Source organism: Sinocyclocheilus rhinocerous, unplaced genomic scaffold (genome assembly GCF_001515625.1).
Source record: "Sinocyclocheilus rhinocerous isolate Xijiao unplaced genomic scaffold, SAMN03320098_v1.1 scaffold5223, whole genome shotgun sequence".
NCBI lineage: Eukaryota > Metazoa > Chordata > Actinopteri > Cypriniformes > Cyprinidae > Sinocyclocheilus > Sinocyclocheilus rhinocerous.
In genome coordinates, this window is record NW_015647438.1 from 59,149 (window position 1) to 75,840 (window position 16,692).

Here is a 16,692-nt window from a genome sequence, read left to right on the forward strand (position 1 = left end):
AAAATTCTGTCATTAATTACTAGGGTTGCAACAGTTCAACTTACTCACGGTTTGGTTTGTATCACGGTTTTAGAGTCACGGTTTTGGTACGGTTCGGTATGTGCTATGTTTAGGGAAAAAACTATATTGTCAAATAAAAATAAAGAAAATAAGAACAAATAATCTAACTACAAGTAACAGCACAAATAAATAAACAGTGAAAAAAGATACAAATAAAATAAACAGTGCTTTTCAGGTCTTTTTTTAGGTAGGTCTAACAGTTTTTAGGTACAGAAATTGAATAAAGTAATCAAATGTAAAACTACATTGCATATTTGACTGTATAAATTAAAAATTATTCCTTAATAAAGTTACAAAAGTTATTCAATCAAGAGTAGTGAGTGATTTCCGTGTTGTTGCCGTTTAATTAACTCTTAAACTGCTGTCACTTTAAGAGAACGCACTGATCCAGTGCACTGATACTGTTTGTTCAGCCGACTATGTCTGCTAGGATACTCACCAAGATGGGCATTTTGACATAATTTTTGTGTGAATTTGTCCATTCAAGCACAATACTTCAAAGAGAGCTTAATATTTGCGCGCGGGTTCACGCGCTTCGGATGAGCTCACACACCGATCTTCTCATTGCGCGCGCGAGTTTGCGTCTTCTGGCTCTTTAATATTTAAACTGGCAAGGCTTAAATGAGTTTAGTTTAAACACAGATAGCAACGTGTGCTGTTCAGGTCTCACCTGCGCTATCAACACGTGATGACGGCATAAATGACAGTTATTCCAGCATAAAGCACTCGCATTGATTAAAGAGTGATTGGTTTGTCCACGTATTGTTTTTTTCTCTCTCTCATCGCTCTTGTTGTAATGTATTGGGAAGCCAGAATTTGTATCCATCAACAGAAACATGCATTAGCCGAACTCTAACAAACCATATTACAGATGCATTGTCAGATTTAAGTTGAACCGCGGTCCTAGTGCATGCCGAACTGAGTGTGGAGAACCGTACGGTTCGATTTTTTACCGAGAACCGTTGCACCCCTATTAATTAGGCACCCTCATGCGTTTTTGGGCCTGGGAACATTTCAGTTGCAATGCTGTTCATGCAGGGTCAGAAAACTCTCGGATTTCATCAAAAATATCTTAATTTGTGTCTTGAAGATGAACGAAGGTCTTAGGGGTTTGGAACAAACAACATGAGGGTGAGTAATTAATGACAGAATTTTCATTTTCATCTAGGCCTATCCCTTTAATAACAATAGTAGCAAACACTTGAATGTAAATTTTCTCGATTCAGTGGCTCCAAAAATTATTTGGACACTAACACTTTTGTATTAACACTTAAATACACAAATAAATGGTGCAAGCGTTGTAAATTTGAATATAATGTATTTTGTATATAATACACAAATATGCAACACAAAAAAGACAGACTTATGTCCTATGCATCCACAAAAAAATCATATACTGATCAATCAATAATTATGAATGGTTCAGAAAAAGTGAAGCTAATTCTTAATAAAGCTCTATCATTATTTAGTTACACATGCAATTTGGTTTGAAATTTTTAATGCAATGAAAATCAAAAATAAATAAATAAATGCAATGAAAATTTTAATTGAAGGGTTATAAATATACAAGTAGTAAAACAGAAATGTATCATATCTCAACATAGCCTAAGAATCAAATTAAGATTCCAAAGTACACTTCTATTGAAAGGCCGAAGACAATTCAAAGATGCTTCTCTTTGGAATGCTAGAAAATTAATTTGATATGTATTGTGCATGATATCTGCTCAGAAAGCTCAGTCTGTTCTTTTTCCAGAAGGATGAGAATTAAAGAGGCAGCATAAGAGTAGACAGCTATGCAAATACAGGTGCATCTCAATAAATTAGAATGTCGTGGAAAAGTTCATTTATTTCAGTAATTCAACTCAAATTGCGAAACTCGTGTATTAAATAAATTCAGTGCACACAGACTGAAGTAGTTTAAGTCTTTGGTTCTTTTAATTGTGATGATTTTGGCTCACATTTAACAAAAACCCACCAACTCACTATTTGAGATGCACCTGTACATAGCTGTCTAAGACTAGTCCTGCACTCGGCTGTTCTATCCATCCATGCCAATCTGAAGACAAAGTGGAGTTTGTCAAAACCACAGCATCTGCTTATTCTACCCTGATTGAGTCGGTCTGGATAGCTTCTCATCAAGTTTTTATTCAATGTGATGGACTGGACAAATAAAAGACATTAAAAACCAAGCTTTTAAATCAATCGTATGAGCGAGGGTTTGTTTTGTTGTGAGAGAAGACTCTTGCTTCACTGATGTCTCAGAAAACACCCACCACCTTCTCATGGTGGTGCTCTTCTCACTGGAGACTTCAGTTCAACAGGCGCATCCCTACGTTACATGCTTTTGTTCTGAAGCCATGAGTCTCACAACAGCCAATGAGTGATTACGGGTTGGTGTTGACTTGGCACAAGTCTTCAAAACATCCTCCACCCACTGTAGGGTTATCTAGAAAAGTCTTGTTTCTATAATAGCCGCCATTAATAAAAAGCTCTTGTGACGTTATTACAATGCTGACGTGATGTGGAGCACTTCAGTGGTGGAGCGTACAAAAGATAACCCCAGTAAAATAACATTTGGCATAGTAGTTATTACTTTTTTGCCTACCATAAAACCTTGTTATCTAGTTTCTATCCTTCAATAGATGGTGCTATTAATAGTCCTCATCTGTTAGATTGCCTGGATAAATTATATTGTGTAAATACATTATATATATATATATAAAAATACATACATTACAAATAACAATGTGGCAGTATAGTACAAAGCCTCATGCAACAATCAATAATAGAATGATAAAACCCATCCCAATTTAATTTACAACTGTATTTTTAATCCTAACTGCCCATTCAAATTATGAATTACCTTTTGAATGAAATCTACAATGGGCTATATTAAAATCATTTGTAATTCTACTTCCCTTAAAATTAAAATACCTGTAACTATGATGGACAACTGACCAAAGAAAACCAGTTGATAAAACTAACTGTTTTATTGTTATGCTATTAAAAATGTCTACAACTGACAAAATGACAACTCTACAATAACTTTAATTCTAATCAGTACCTGCGGATGATTTACCGGTCATAGGAGAAGGATGCTTTGTGCCACAGTGCTCCTTATGAAGATCACTAGGTCATGATGCCTCTGAAACAAAAAGCAATATTCTGTCATTAGATGAAACAGAACAACAACAGGTTCAAGCGACATATATCGTCCCATTAGCAGTATTCCATAGGTGAAAGAAGAAACATTGCACCTCATCTGGTTGCAAAACAGCATATGAAGAAGTGGGCAAGGAAAGAGAAGGGTGGTTTGCATCTAATCAATGCAGTTGCTGTGGAAACGGTAATCTGCTTGTGTGCTGATTAATTGCTAAACAATAGGATGACAGATATTTATGGATGTGTGCCACTCCACAGAAGAGGCCATCGAGAGATATGGAAAACAAGCTAATGAGAGTCTGCACTCAAGCTTCAAACACAACCTCCGCAAACAAGGGCATTAATATTCATTAAAGAACAACAAGACAAACATTCAGCTGTGTTGCTCTCTATTGCACATCTGATATTTTGTGATTACATTTGATCTTTTTTGCACACTATCAGAAGCGACACGACTAAACTTTAAATGCAATCTCCAAACAAAAAAACTGCATCTTTGTATTTGTATGTTTGAAAATTAAGCACACTTAGTGTTATTTATATATATATATAAAAAAAAAAACACTAGAGATACACCAAAGTTAAAATTCTGACTAATACAGACAAGCTGATAATTATTTTGATGTTAATGCAGATAAATTACAATAAATGGGCAATATTACAAATGATATGCCATTCTGCATATTTATTTTCTACGTATAATTATATTCTAATCTGCTTGTGTGCTGATTAATTGCTAAACAATAGGATGACAGATATTTATGGATGTGTGCCACTCCACAGAAGAGGCCATCGAGAGATATGGAAAACAAGCTAATGAGAGTCTGCACTCAAGCTTCAAACACAACCTCCGCAAACAAGGGCATTAATATTCATTAAAGAACAACAAGACAAACATTCAGCTGTGTTGCTCTCTATTGCACATCTGATATTTTGTGATTACATTTGATCTTTTTTGCACACTATCAGAAGCGACACGACTAAACTTTAAATGCAATCTCCAAACAAAAAAACTGCATCTTTGTATTTGTATGTTTGAAAATTAAGCACACTTAGTGTTATTTATATATATATATAAAAAAAAAAACACTAGAGATACACCAAAGTTAAAATTCTGACTAATACAGACAAGCTGATAATTATTTTGATGTTAATGCAGATAAATTACAATAAATGGGCAATATTACAAATGATATGCCATTCTGCATATTTATTTTCTACGTATAATTATATTATGAAATATTATTACAATATAAAATAAATGTTTGCTATTTCAATATACTGTATATTAAAAAGTAATTTATACTTGTGATCAAATCAGAATTTTCAGCATACTATCCAGTCTTCAGTGTCACATGATCCTTCAGAAATCATTCTAATATGCTGATTTGCTGCTTAAGAAAAATATTCTTATTATTATCAATGTTGAAAACAGTTGCGCTGCTTAATAGTTTTGTGGGAAGTGTTATATTTAAAATAACAGCATTTATTTGAAATAGAAATCTTCTGTAACATTATTAATGTCTTTACTGTCAGTTTTGATTAATGCAACCTAACAAAATAACAGCATTAATTTCTTTCAAAAATGGCGAATAACCAAATTGCAGAAATATACACCAGTTTCATCTTCCATCTATTACTTTTGATTTCTTTAATGAATGTATAAAAGAATCCTAAATATGTGTACTTGAGGACTTCATACTTGTTGAGTTCACAACTACTTTCAATGGAATGCAGAGAAAGCAGATTAAGTGACTCTGTGATCTTGTTATCTTTTGCAAATTAAAAACAACAGAAAAAATGGCGAATAACCAAAATATACACCAGTTTCGTCTTCCATCTATTACTTTTGATTTCTTTAATGAATGTATAAAAGAATCCTAAATATGTGTACTTGAGGACTTCATACTTGTTGAGTTCACAACTACTTTCAATGGAATGCAGAGAAAGCAGATTAAGTGACTCTGTGATCTTGTTATCTTTTGCAAATTAAAAACAACAGGTTGATGAATGTCTTAACTCTTCCAGCCATACAAGCCCCGATGACTTGACTAAGCCTTGGCTGGTTTTCTTGCCTACTCAGATTCCCTGCTCTCAATCTTATTCAGTTGAGTTTAAAGACTTTCGGCGGTTTTCTCGCTAAGGATCAGCGGTAAGCCCCTCTCAGTGACACTCGGAGAATTCATCTTAGTCCAGCACAATTTCGAAACCTCAAACAGAATTACATGTACAATTTTGAAGAGAAAACTCGGGCCAAATTGGGACATCATTGTACCGCAGTCTGCCAGTAAACTCAATGGTCGGCTCACTGGATTCTTTGCGTTGGGATGCATTTTCACTCCACCTAGAATAGGAAGTGAAGATGTGCATGACTGAGAACTCAGTGTAAACAACTTTACTCTCCCTACGGAGGGAAATTGTGGTTAAACTTTAACTAATATATAATCACACATCGTAATAGACTTAATAAAACATTCATTTAGCAATTTAAAGGCTGGAAAAAGGGATTGCCGATGAGAGTGGAAAGTTCTGTTGGTCATCTACTGACATTGCGCAAATTAAAGGACAAAGATGCAGCTCATTTGCATAATGACTAGTGCAAATTAGCAACTAGGTTAGGTTACTTTATTCATACCCGCAGGTAAATTTGTCTTGCAGTAAAATGACAGTGACATCCATCCATAACACAAATTCAAAAAACACATTTAAAAATATAACACAACAGATAACAAAAATATGATACAAGATACATGATATAAATTCTCTAAGACTCCCCCATCCTACAGCTTATTTAACATAGTTAAAACAGCGGGAACAAAGCTGTTTTTATATCGCTTTGTTTTACACCTTGGGATTAAAAACCTCCGCCCAGAGGGAAGAAGCTGAAACTCACTGTGCAAAGGGTGGGAGTCATCATTTAAAATAGAAGTAGACATTCGTTGCAACTGTCTGGTATACAACGATGTTGGATCTAACTGTGACTCACCCACCAATCGACTAGACCATTTAACTATCTGGTTTAAAGAATTTCTTGCTTTTAAAGATGTTTGACCAAACCATACGACCAGAGAAAAAGACAAAACTGATTCAATAAAAGCACGATAAAACATGATCATTAACGTTCGGTCAATATGAAAGTGTGATAATTTCCTCAAACAATACAAGCGCTGGTGACCTTTTCTACACACAGCTGCACAATTAGCTTCAAATTTTAATTTATCATCAATAATAGTCCCAAGGTATTTATAAGATTGCACGTACTCAATAGTCTGGCCTTTTATTAAAGTAGCTTTGTTCATGCGAGTCTTCCTCCTAAAATCAATAAGCATATCTTTAGTCTTTGATATATTAAACTGGAGGTAGGATTTCTCACACCAGTGAACAAAGTCATCAACAACTGGGCCGTGGCTGATCTCATCCTCCTGAAGCAGACTAACAATAACGGAATCACCCGCATATTTTATGATGGTTCTATTGTCATAGCTGCTCTGACACATATTTGTGTAAAGAATAAATAATAAAGGTGACAGCACACACCCTTGAGGAGACCCAGTAGCTGCTATCACAGCCATGTCAAGCACAAAATGGGTTAAGACGTTATTAAAATAATGACACAAATGCCAGTAAATTGATGAACGCAAACCGTAGTAAATCACACTGCATGATTTATTTAAATGTTCTTTTCCCATAAATTTTGCGTCTAAAAGAGAAACTCCAACAAATGCATATGCAGCCACAAAAATAACGGTGTCCATGCCTTTTTATTGCTAATTTTTCACTGCGTGTCTTTCGTAAATTCTGTCAGAGTTTGCGCCGGTGCGAGCTGTTGGTAAATGTGGCCCAGATGTCATAAACTTGACACCTTTTGTAAATGATTTCAGAGAAAACCATAACACACTAAACGGCTGAGTATCACACACTATTCAAGTTGTCCCAAACACAGCAAAGTCCCACAGAGCATGTGGCTTGTTGCAAATGAAAACAATGTGTTCTCAAACTAGCTCAAAATATTCTCCGATAGAATATCTCTGGATAAAACTAAAGTTTGAAGATAAAAAAGCATGAGTCCATCATAAACTACACAATTTCCTGTGAAATCTGTCAATTCTGACAGCCCAAAATCTTTACACTGGCTCTGGCTTTCAGCAACTAGCGTTGACTCAAATCAGGGCAAAAAATGAGTACACTGTCAGAAATAGGGGTACAGTAGGAGTCCATTTCTGTCCCCCAAGGTACAATCTACACTAATGTACCCCATAGGGCTTATTATTGGACCTCAAGGTACATGTATGTACCTTTTTGAGGGTCAAAAAGGTACATATGTGTTCCCAAGCATTAAAAGGTACATATATGTACCGTTTCTTTTAAAGGTTAAGGTACAATATCAAGAGACAGCCTCTGCTAAGCCAATTTTTTTGTAAAAGTTGTTGTTTAAAGATTTGAATGATACCTTAATTATTTATGGTAGATAAATAACTCCCTAAAGGTACAATTATGTACTTTAATTTCTGAGAGTGTAGTATTCCAGCCTGAAGTCTCTTAATGGAGTTTGTTATGTTGAATGGAAAAAATCCTAGTTGTGTTTCTCAATTGTGTTTATTTAAAATAGTTAACAGTTGTTCCGTAAAGTCCAAACACCTATCCAAGTGGCGTTTGGCGGGACACATTATGGCCATATTACCGCATTACTACACAATGACAACTTCTCTTCACACAAACACTGAATGACTCATCCACAGTAAAATGGAGGGTGTCAGCTGTGCTGCTAAAAATAGCTGTGAGACCAGCCAGAATAAGCATCAGAAATTAAAAAAGAAACCCCTCCAACGCTTTTCCATGTGCGCGAGGAGAATGCAGGCATCAGGAGTCAGCACAAAGAAAACACTGTGAGACCCGCTCGAGTGAGGAAAGGAAAGAGAAGGGGGAAAATTCCTTCACCATTCCCAAAAATTATCCCACATTTGAACTTTCCCAGAAAGCCAGCTAATTCCCAAGAGGCCGTTCCTGAGCACAGCGCACACGGCTCCCACTTCCCCTCATGCCATTGGCCCAGCACAGGGAGTCGGTAGCGAGGGATCAATAAACCAGAAATAAAAATAGCCTGCTTTCAACTGATGGGGTCTATTAGACTGGATTTAAATTAATCCACCAAAAGATGCAGATTTACTTAAAAGTAATGCTCATCAAGGATTTAATGCATTTTAAAAGCTGTGACCATACAATTACTTCTCAGAATCTACTTACCTTGATTCAACCCAATTAGTAAGACATGCAGTTACTATTTTTAACAGGTTTCACTGTGAAACTTACATTATCACAAACCTCACGCATCTTTTTTAGAACAGCAGATGTTTGGCAGTCTGATTTATGATCGCTAACCATTTTCATCAAGCAACAATGTGGCAAACAATGACATAAACTTGTTGATCATTTTGTACAATGGCCAGAGTAATGAAATAAGCGGTTTCATAGTGTTCTTTTTGGGTAAACAAACATATCAACACCAGACATCAGTGCTACAGCTCCTACTCAAAAACAAACTGGAACAATGACAGCTGGGTCAATAACAAAATAGTGTTCAAGATAAAAAAATGAGAAAAATCTTTTAAAAATCTATGTGCCTACTCTGTGTATTCATGCTGGTTTTCATGTGGTTTTGAAAACAAACTTTTTATATTTCATTTTCATATTTTTCCACATTATTTTAAGATTTAAATGTTCAGCAAAGGTTTAAATTATATGACTGTAAAATTCCATGAAGTATAACCATAAAGTAAAAAGTAACAACATATTTTTCTTACATCTTGAATACATGTGAGTGTTCATCTTAATCATTATTTTCAAAAAAGTTTTTAAAGGAACAGTTCACGCAAATATGAAAATTTGCCTAAAATGTACTCCAAGATGTAGATGAGTTTGTTTCTTCATCAGAACAGATTTGGAGAAATGTAGCATTACATCACAAACAATGGCTTGAAATTAAAAAACCACAATGATGGATTTGTTTCTTACAAACACACAGCTTTTCATTTCACACAATGTTAATTAATGGACTGGAGTCGTGTGGAATACTTGTGGATTATTGTGATGTTTTTATCAGCTGTTTGGACTCTCATTCTGACGGCACCCATTCACTGCAGAGGATCCATTGGTGAGCAAGTGATGTAATGCTACATTTCTTCAAACTCATCTACATCTTGGATGGTCTGAGGGTGAGTACATTTTCATTTAATTTCATTTTTGGGTGAACTAGTCCTTTAAATATATTCTTCAAGGCAAATTTAAAAAAAAATTTTTTTTTTTACAAATACCGTAAATATTAAATCAAACATCATAATTTTTTGGGGGGAGTCACACCACATAACATTTTGCAACCTGAACCCTGCCATGCAATAAAATCATCTAATAATTTAAGAAACTTCTTGACCTTGACACTCAGTCATGAGGGTACTTTTATGATACCATTTCCTGTTTTATGTTTTTTGCCCCCTGCATGCTTCTGCATTAGGTTGCACCACATGGTTTTGATTTGGCAGACACTATTTATAAAATGTAACAATACATGCTAACTACACTTTTCCATTCTGTAATATATTGAAAGAGGTGGTTCAGAGAGAACAGATCTATGAGGAAAACAGGCGCAACCCAATGAGTCATTTCGTGCAACTTTATCAGAACGCATCCCACGCAAGTTCGTTGACCATTTGAGAGGCTTAAATTTTGGTTGGCAGTGCCGACTTACTAATTATGTCGACGGCTTTTGATCTAAGTACACCTGAGCATGGATATGAATCTGGTTCATCAGCATCAAAGCCTGTGAGGTCGCATCACATGACATCTCAGTGGAATGTTATTGTGTCATGTGAGCAGAGAGGGCAGAAAAGTTATTTGTCCTGATTCTCTTTTCACCAGGCATCCGTTTGAAATATATGAACTAAAAAAAGCCAGGAAGATGTTTAGTTTAACGGAATAGTGATATCTACAAAAGCAATGACCTCATTCTTGTTTGTGAACTTTAACTTTCCAAACTACAGTTCAAATGCACAAAATAACATTTACCCGATGATAACAGGTAACGATAACAAGCTTGAGGCCGCAAACTTTAAGTCAAACAGGCGATGCAGCAGACTAAGAAAACAATGTCCAGACCACCAGGGACACATCATGCTTACAGCCACTATAAATACCAGGACCTACAGCTTTCAAGTCCTGCTGTAGTCTAAAGGTCCTGTCTTAACTGTAGACATGCGGACATTGACCAGATGATGGAAGGTAGTATCAAAACACGGGCCGTTGTTTTACACAAAGTCAGAATTCCTTTAAATTGATTCACAGACAGGGAACAGTCCTCACCATTCATCTTTTCAGCACACGCTGTTTGAGGAAAGACACATGTATGTGAAATATGCTGTGGTGAACTGACAACTGCAGTGGGTAAAATTCAGCCTGTCATCAATAAAGAATGCTTTATTTTTCAAGTCAACGTCCATAGCATGAGCTATATTTAGGCAAGAAAAGACTATGTTGTTCAGATTATAATATCTGATCATTATCATCAGATTAAATCCAAAAACGTGAGCCGAGAAGCTGTGAAAATAAGATGGAATTTTATGCTATGCAGGCTAACTGGCACGGATAAACAATTAAAACATGTGGCTCTGCCGTTTAAGAGCTGCTTGCAAATATTATTCTTAAATCATAACACACATTCACTATTTTTGACAACTCTGTTTGTCTGGTTTGCCTGACATATTTCCATTAATATGACAAGTTTAATTAAATATCAATAATAACAATCTGGTTCATCCAGTCCTGGGTGGTTGTCATGCTCTTCTTGACAACAAATTTTTGAAGTGTGGATCCGTGCACACTCTGGCTGCGTTCCAGTTCACTTTTAGACATGCACTTCCAAACTTCCCTAAGCACTTACCCTCGGGGGAATCCCCGCCGCCATTTTGAAGTGTATTCCACTTCATCAAGTGGACGAGGGAAGTTTACATGCATGGACATACCCTCGACCCCTCGATTTTGACCGAGGGAGCGAGTCTGCTTCATATGCACACTTCAGGCCGCTCTGTAGACCACAATGCAACACGACTATGACATCATCGCAAATCGTGTTTAATTAATCCCCACCCCAAACAACTCTATAATATATAAAAAAATTTTTTTTTACATTTATAACAGCCCAAGCATACCTATATACATATAGAATGCTGCACCAAAACAAATTCGTAAGGGGAAATGTAAACAATAAACCAACTGAATAGCGGATTCTAAGTGATCAAGGGCTTAGGACGTTCCAGTTCAGCCCATTCCAAGGAGCGAGTCTGCTTCATATGCGCACTTCAGGCCGCTCCATAGACCACAATGCAACACGACTATGACATCATCGCAAATCGTGTTTAATTTATCCCCACCCCAAACAACTCTATAATATATAAATGATTTTTTTTTTACATTTATAACAGCCCAAGCATACCTATATACATATAGAATGCTGCACCAAACAAATTCGTAAGGGGAAACATGTAAACTATAAACCAACTCCATAGCGGATTTTAAGTGACCAAGGGCTTAGGACGTTCCAATTTAGCCCATTGCAAGGGTTCCGCCAGTAGTGGGCACTCGTGCAACGTAATAAATGACGTACATCCGAGTAAACGAGACTGAGGGAAGTTAGTGAGTGAAGGGCATTAAAAAAAGTGAACTGGAACGCAGCCTCTAATGGCTAAAATTACCCACAATCCATTGCGCTTTGGCGAAGATTCGGTCCAGAACTACAAACACGAATAAAACGCGTTAGAAAAACTACAAACGTGGCGGATGTGCGCGATCGACGGTTAGGTAGAGAGGTTTACAAAAAGGGCACATTGAGACGCAGCAATAGCCTACATTTATTTTTCCTTAGATAATTTAATGTGAGGTGTTTTTATGTTAATTTTTTTTATTAACCCATGATATATCAAATGTAAATACAATACAGCATAAAAGCAGGACATATGACTGTAATATAATAATATAAATATACAAAAATATAATAATAATAATAATAATAATAAAACAGATAACATATTACAGGGGAATCCTGAAAAATGCACAACAAGTTAGTGTTTCCTCGCCTTAGTATTTTCCGATACTGAGAGCGTTTCAAAATATTGTTGCAACTCTCTAATAAACACCTTAAAATGCGGCTTATTATAGCAATAGCCTACATATACTAACGCTAATAAAAAGGGATGACGTCATCTGAACTTTCTACCGTGAACTAACGCCACTATTATCAATGTAATAGTGCTTCTAAATATTCCCTAAAATTACTCTAAAGAGTTCCAAAAGTAATATGACACTGTTCCAGCAGCAAAAAAATAAAAAATCCACATAACAGTCCTTCTGTTACATAAGAGTTCAGTTTATGACTCATTATTCTGAATTATCGCGCAGGTATTTCATATAGTGTCACTTTCAATGTATTGCAATGACTGGAGTGTCATTCACTCACGCGCTCGGCAGTATACATTTTATAGATACACAAATAAAACTGGATAAATATCTTACCATTTTTTGCCTTCCAAATTAAACGTGGTCCCTTTGATGACACATCCAGAATACAATAAAATCCCGACAGGACATTTATTTTCTTTCTTTACTGGAGTAGCAGTTGGTACAGTGGGTAAAGATGGCCGCTCTTATTGTGTTTAGCCGGTGATGTAATGAAGTTGTGTTAACCCTTCACAACACTTCCGAAGCCAACTGACACCACATCGAAGTGAAACGTAATAAAAGTAATTCATATAGTAATTCATATAATATCTTATTCTGAAAGATAAACGTAAACAACCGTCTACACGGCAGAAATGCACATATATGCCCAGAGGTGTAAAAAAAAAAAGTGATATTATAGCCTACTATAAGGAAAATGTGTCAAAATTTATTTTAATTAAAAGTTTAAATATCTTATCAAAAGCTTGTATTTTTGTGTTAATGAAGGAAAAAAAAAAACTTTTCACATTCAACTGTAGGCCTTTCCCCCCTAGCTTTTTAAAATGGCTGATAAAGATTTTCCCTCTCTCTGATGCACCCATGATTGAGTCAAATCATGTTAAACTTAAATCTCTGTCCTGAAAACTATTAACTGAAATTTATCAAAGCAGATTTTTATAGATGTTTTACATTTAAATATATTTATAGAAAGGTCTTATGGAGTAAAGTACTCTTTTTTTTTTAATTAAATAATTACTCAAGTACTTTGCACCCCTGATAATGTCATAGGACTGGTTATTAGTGTGCTGCTGAGAGATTCATAAGCTCATATCAGTTACAGACCCTGATGTGAACCGTTAACCTATACTGTTAAATGTCTGTCATCAGTCCAAGTGAGCTCAGTAAATAAACAGGCAAAATTACATAAAGAAAAATAAAATGAAGTTATGAACGAAGATAAATATAAAATAAATAAATAAATAAATAAAAATACACTGAATTTTATCTCTGTGTTTGTATGACACTGCCATCTGGTGTGCTTTCAAAGTCAGCTCATACCCGACATGTGATCATTATGAACATATCCAAATATAATAACAGGAACATTTCTTGAGGAACTGATACAGCTGTGGGAAGCATACCAACTCACTTACACAACTAGATTCAAGTTCCTTGTCCCTGAATGTTTAAAACAGCATTAGTTAGTGTGTTTCCACAAGGTTGTTGCAGTATCTTTTCAAAACAGTAATATGTTGCATTTAGGTACCATTTAGTAAGTAAGTAATATACTTGTAAGTAGTATATCCAATACGTTAGGTACACATATGTATACAATATGTTTACAAAGATGTACCTTTTGAATGGGTACCTTCCCAGTGACAGCTTTTGTATCTTTTTGAGAGTTAAGTCATAAGTTACTCACCCTTTACATTCCAAACCTGTATGACTTTCTTTCTTCTGTGGAACATAAAAGAAGATATTTTGAAGAATGTTGTAGGGGAGAGCGGGGCACAAAGTAACACTTTTTGACTTTCTCAAATTGTGTAAATCCACATGGGGTTCAGAGTATCATTTTTTTATCCACAGTAATTTCACACTTGTCTAGTACCAATATGTCGCTTTGTTTCATAATTACAGTGTATAAGTTTTTCTTTATTTACCCTCAAAAATTGGAAGTGAAATGTGACAACATGCCCCATAGGTGATTCAAAAAACTTTTGAATTTTGGTGCACTTTTATTCTCTATATAATGTTGATATGGTAACTAGTAAATGTGTGGAAATATTTAAACCACGTGTGTTACAACTTACCCCGCGCTCCCCTAACCAACCAGTTTTGGTTCCAACTGGCTTCCATAGTATTTTTTGACCATACAGTGGAAGTCAATGTGAATCTAAATTGTTTTGTTGCCAACATTCTTCAAAATATCTTCATACAGTTTTGGAATGAAATGAGAGTGAGTAGATGATGACAGAATCTTCACTTTTGGGTGAACTATCCCTTTAACACAAACATGCAAAGGCAGACCAAGTATTAAGATATTCAATCTTAATAAGTATTCACAATATTTGTGATTACCTCAGTATGTTTGAGAGTAAATGCATGTGATATCTGATTGCTTATTGTAAGCCAGTGTTTATGATGTTGAACTGTGGCCTCAAAGTAACATGAGGCAAGTTGTGAACCCAGCAGGTAAATTCTTAAAAGTTTACAATATAATACTTGAGATGAACCATACAACTCTTGGTTTACCCAAACACTTCAGGATCACACCATCTTCATACACTTTGCAAGTGGCCTTATGTTTCAACAGCCATTTAGAAAGCAGTAGATTACAGATAATTTGCAAACCAAACTGGAGCCAACATAATAACAAACTTCAGTAACATGGTATGAGTCATAAGAAAGGTTGCTCTTTTCCCCTCTCTCTTTCTGTTTCTCCTGCTTCCGTTTCTCATGTCTACTCCCACATAGTTGGTTCAGGATGATCATGTCCCACATTGCCCACACTTCCCCACTGATGGAGGTGTGAGGCTTAATCACGGCCCAGAATAGTGTGTGGTTTGGGGAAGGGGGGAGGCAGGCTGGATGCCAGCCGTATCTCTGAGAGTGCTGGCGTGAGATGTGACTCATTGTAGTGCTGTGTGTCTTTACATTCTGCTTCACACATAGTGAGATGATGGGCAGGATAGAGCCCCAGCTGCATGAGAGACTTTGGGGCACCAACCACTGATTATTAATTTAGATTACAATCTATGAATGCAACCACAAAACAGTCTGAGTTTGTGTTGCAGCTGCTCCCTGGCGATCAGGTCATGCACACATGTTGTGCACCAACGTTCATGTTTGATTCTAGCCAATTCCCAATTATGATTCCTCTATAAAAATGATTTTTCGAAGTTGTACATAAAACACGATTAACATAAAACAGATGATTAAGGGGAAATAGACTGAAGAATGAAGGAGTGCTGCTCTTCAAAATTAATCTGGCTTACTTATGCACCATTTGGTTTTGAAGTATGGTGGTGGGAAGACTGACCCAATGATTTTCAACACCTGCTCTTTCTTTTCCGGGTGACAGTTTGCGTCCAGTCAGAGACAATAATGTAGACTGCAGCACACAGTTTACCATTTAGATTTATCTGGTACCACTGCAAAAAAGGAAAAAAAACTTGAGATGATCATTTAGGATTCTTCTGATGGTCAGAATGGTTGAATCTTTTTTTTGTAAGAAAAAGAAAGAAAGAAATTAATAATTTTATTCAGCATGTATTAAGTTGATCAAAAATAACAGTAAAGAAAAAATAACAGTTTTAAATGAATGCTGTTCTTTTGAGCTTTCCATTTATTGAAGAATCCTAAAAAAAAAAAAGCATCACTGTTTCCACAAAAATATTAAGCAGCACAACTGTTTTCAAGACTGGAGACTGAGAAATGATGCAGAAAATTCACAGGAACAAATTACATCTTAAAATATATTCAAACAGAAAACAGTTAAGTTGTAATAATATTTCACAATATGAAAGCATCTGTTTAAAATAACAGTCCGTGTTGAATTGATGAACATGCCTGGATAATACAAATATAATTATTATTCAGCATTGATATCATTTGTAAATTACTCTTACTTGCGAACAAAGATGCTTAATAATAATTTGAATTAGCAGTGCTCACAGATATTATTATAACATGCATAAGAATGACTGCGTTATTGATGGAGCGCTTGTGCATTTACTATGCCAGCAGCAGCAGAGGGCAGTATAGTATTTCTGTTTTGTTTAATGAGCTACTTTTTTTTTTTGGACATTACAAAATTAGACATTCTGTTTTGATCCTTTAAACCAGAACAAAATGATTTCTCAAGGAAAAATGCATGTCTCGGTATAGAAGAAACTGGGGAAATCAAAAGGTTTACCAAGAGAATTAGAAACTCTAAATTTCACTTGTTGGTCACGTCTTGCTCAAAACAAAGCATCAGTGGCAAAT

General features: G+C 35.6%; 1 protein-coding gene across 1 annotated transcript in view; it reads right to left on the bottom strand.

Moving 5' to 3' along the window:
* LOC107709138 (MKL/myocardin-like protein 2) overlaps positions 1-12,913 on the bottom strand; it is a 38,285-nt gene extending 25,372 nt beyond the window's left edge. The window contains exons 1-2 of the mRNA XM_016513548.1: positions 12,781-12,913; positions 3,125-3,205 (exon numbers count right to left, since the gene is read on the bottom strand). The gene's annotated coding sequence lies outside the window, so the exon portion shown is untranslated. The remainder of the gene's footprint in view (positions 1-3,124; positions 3,206-12,780) is intronic.
* Positions 12,914-16,692: the final 3,779 nt, after the last annotated feature.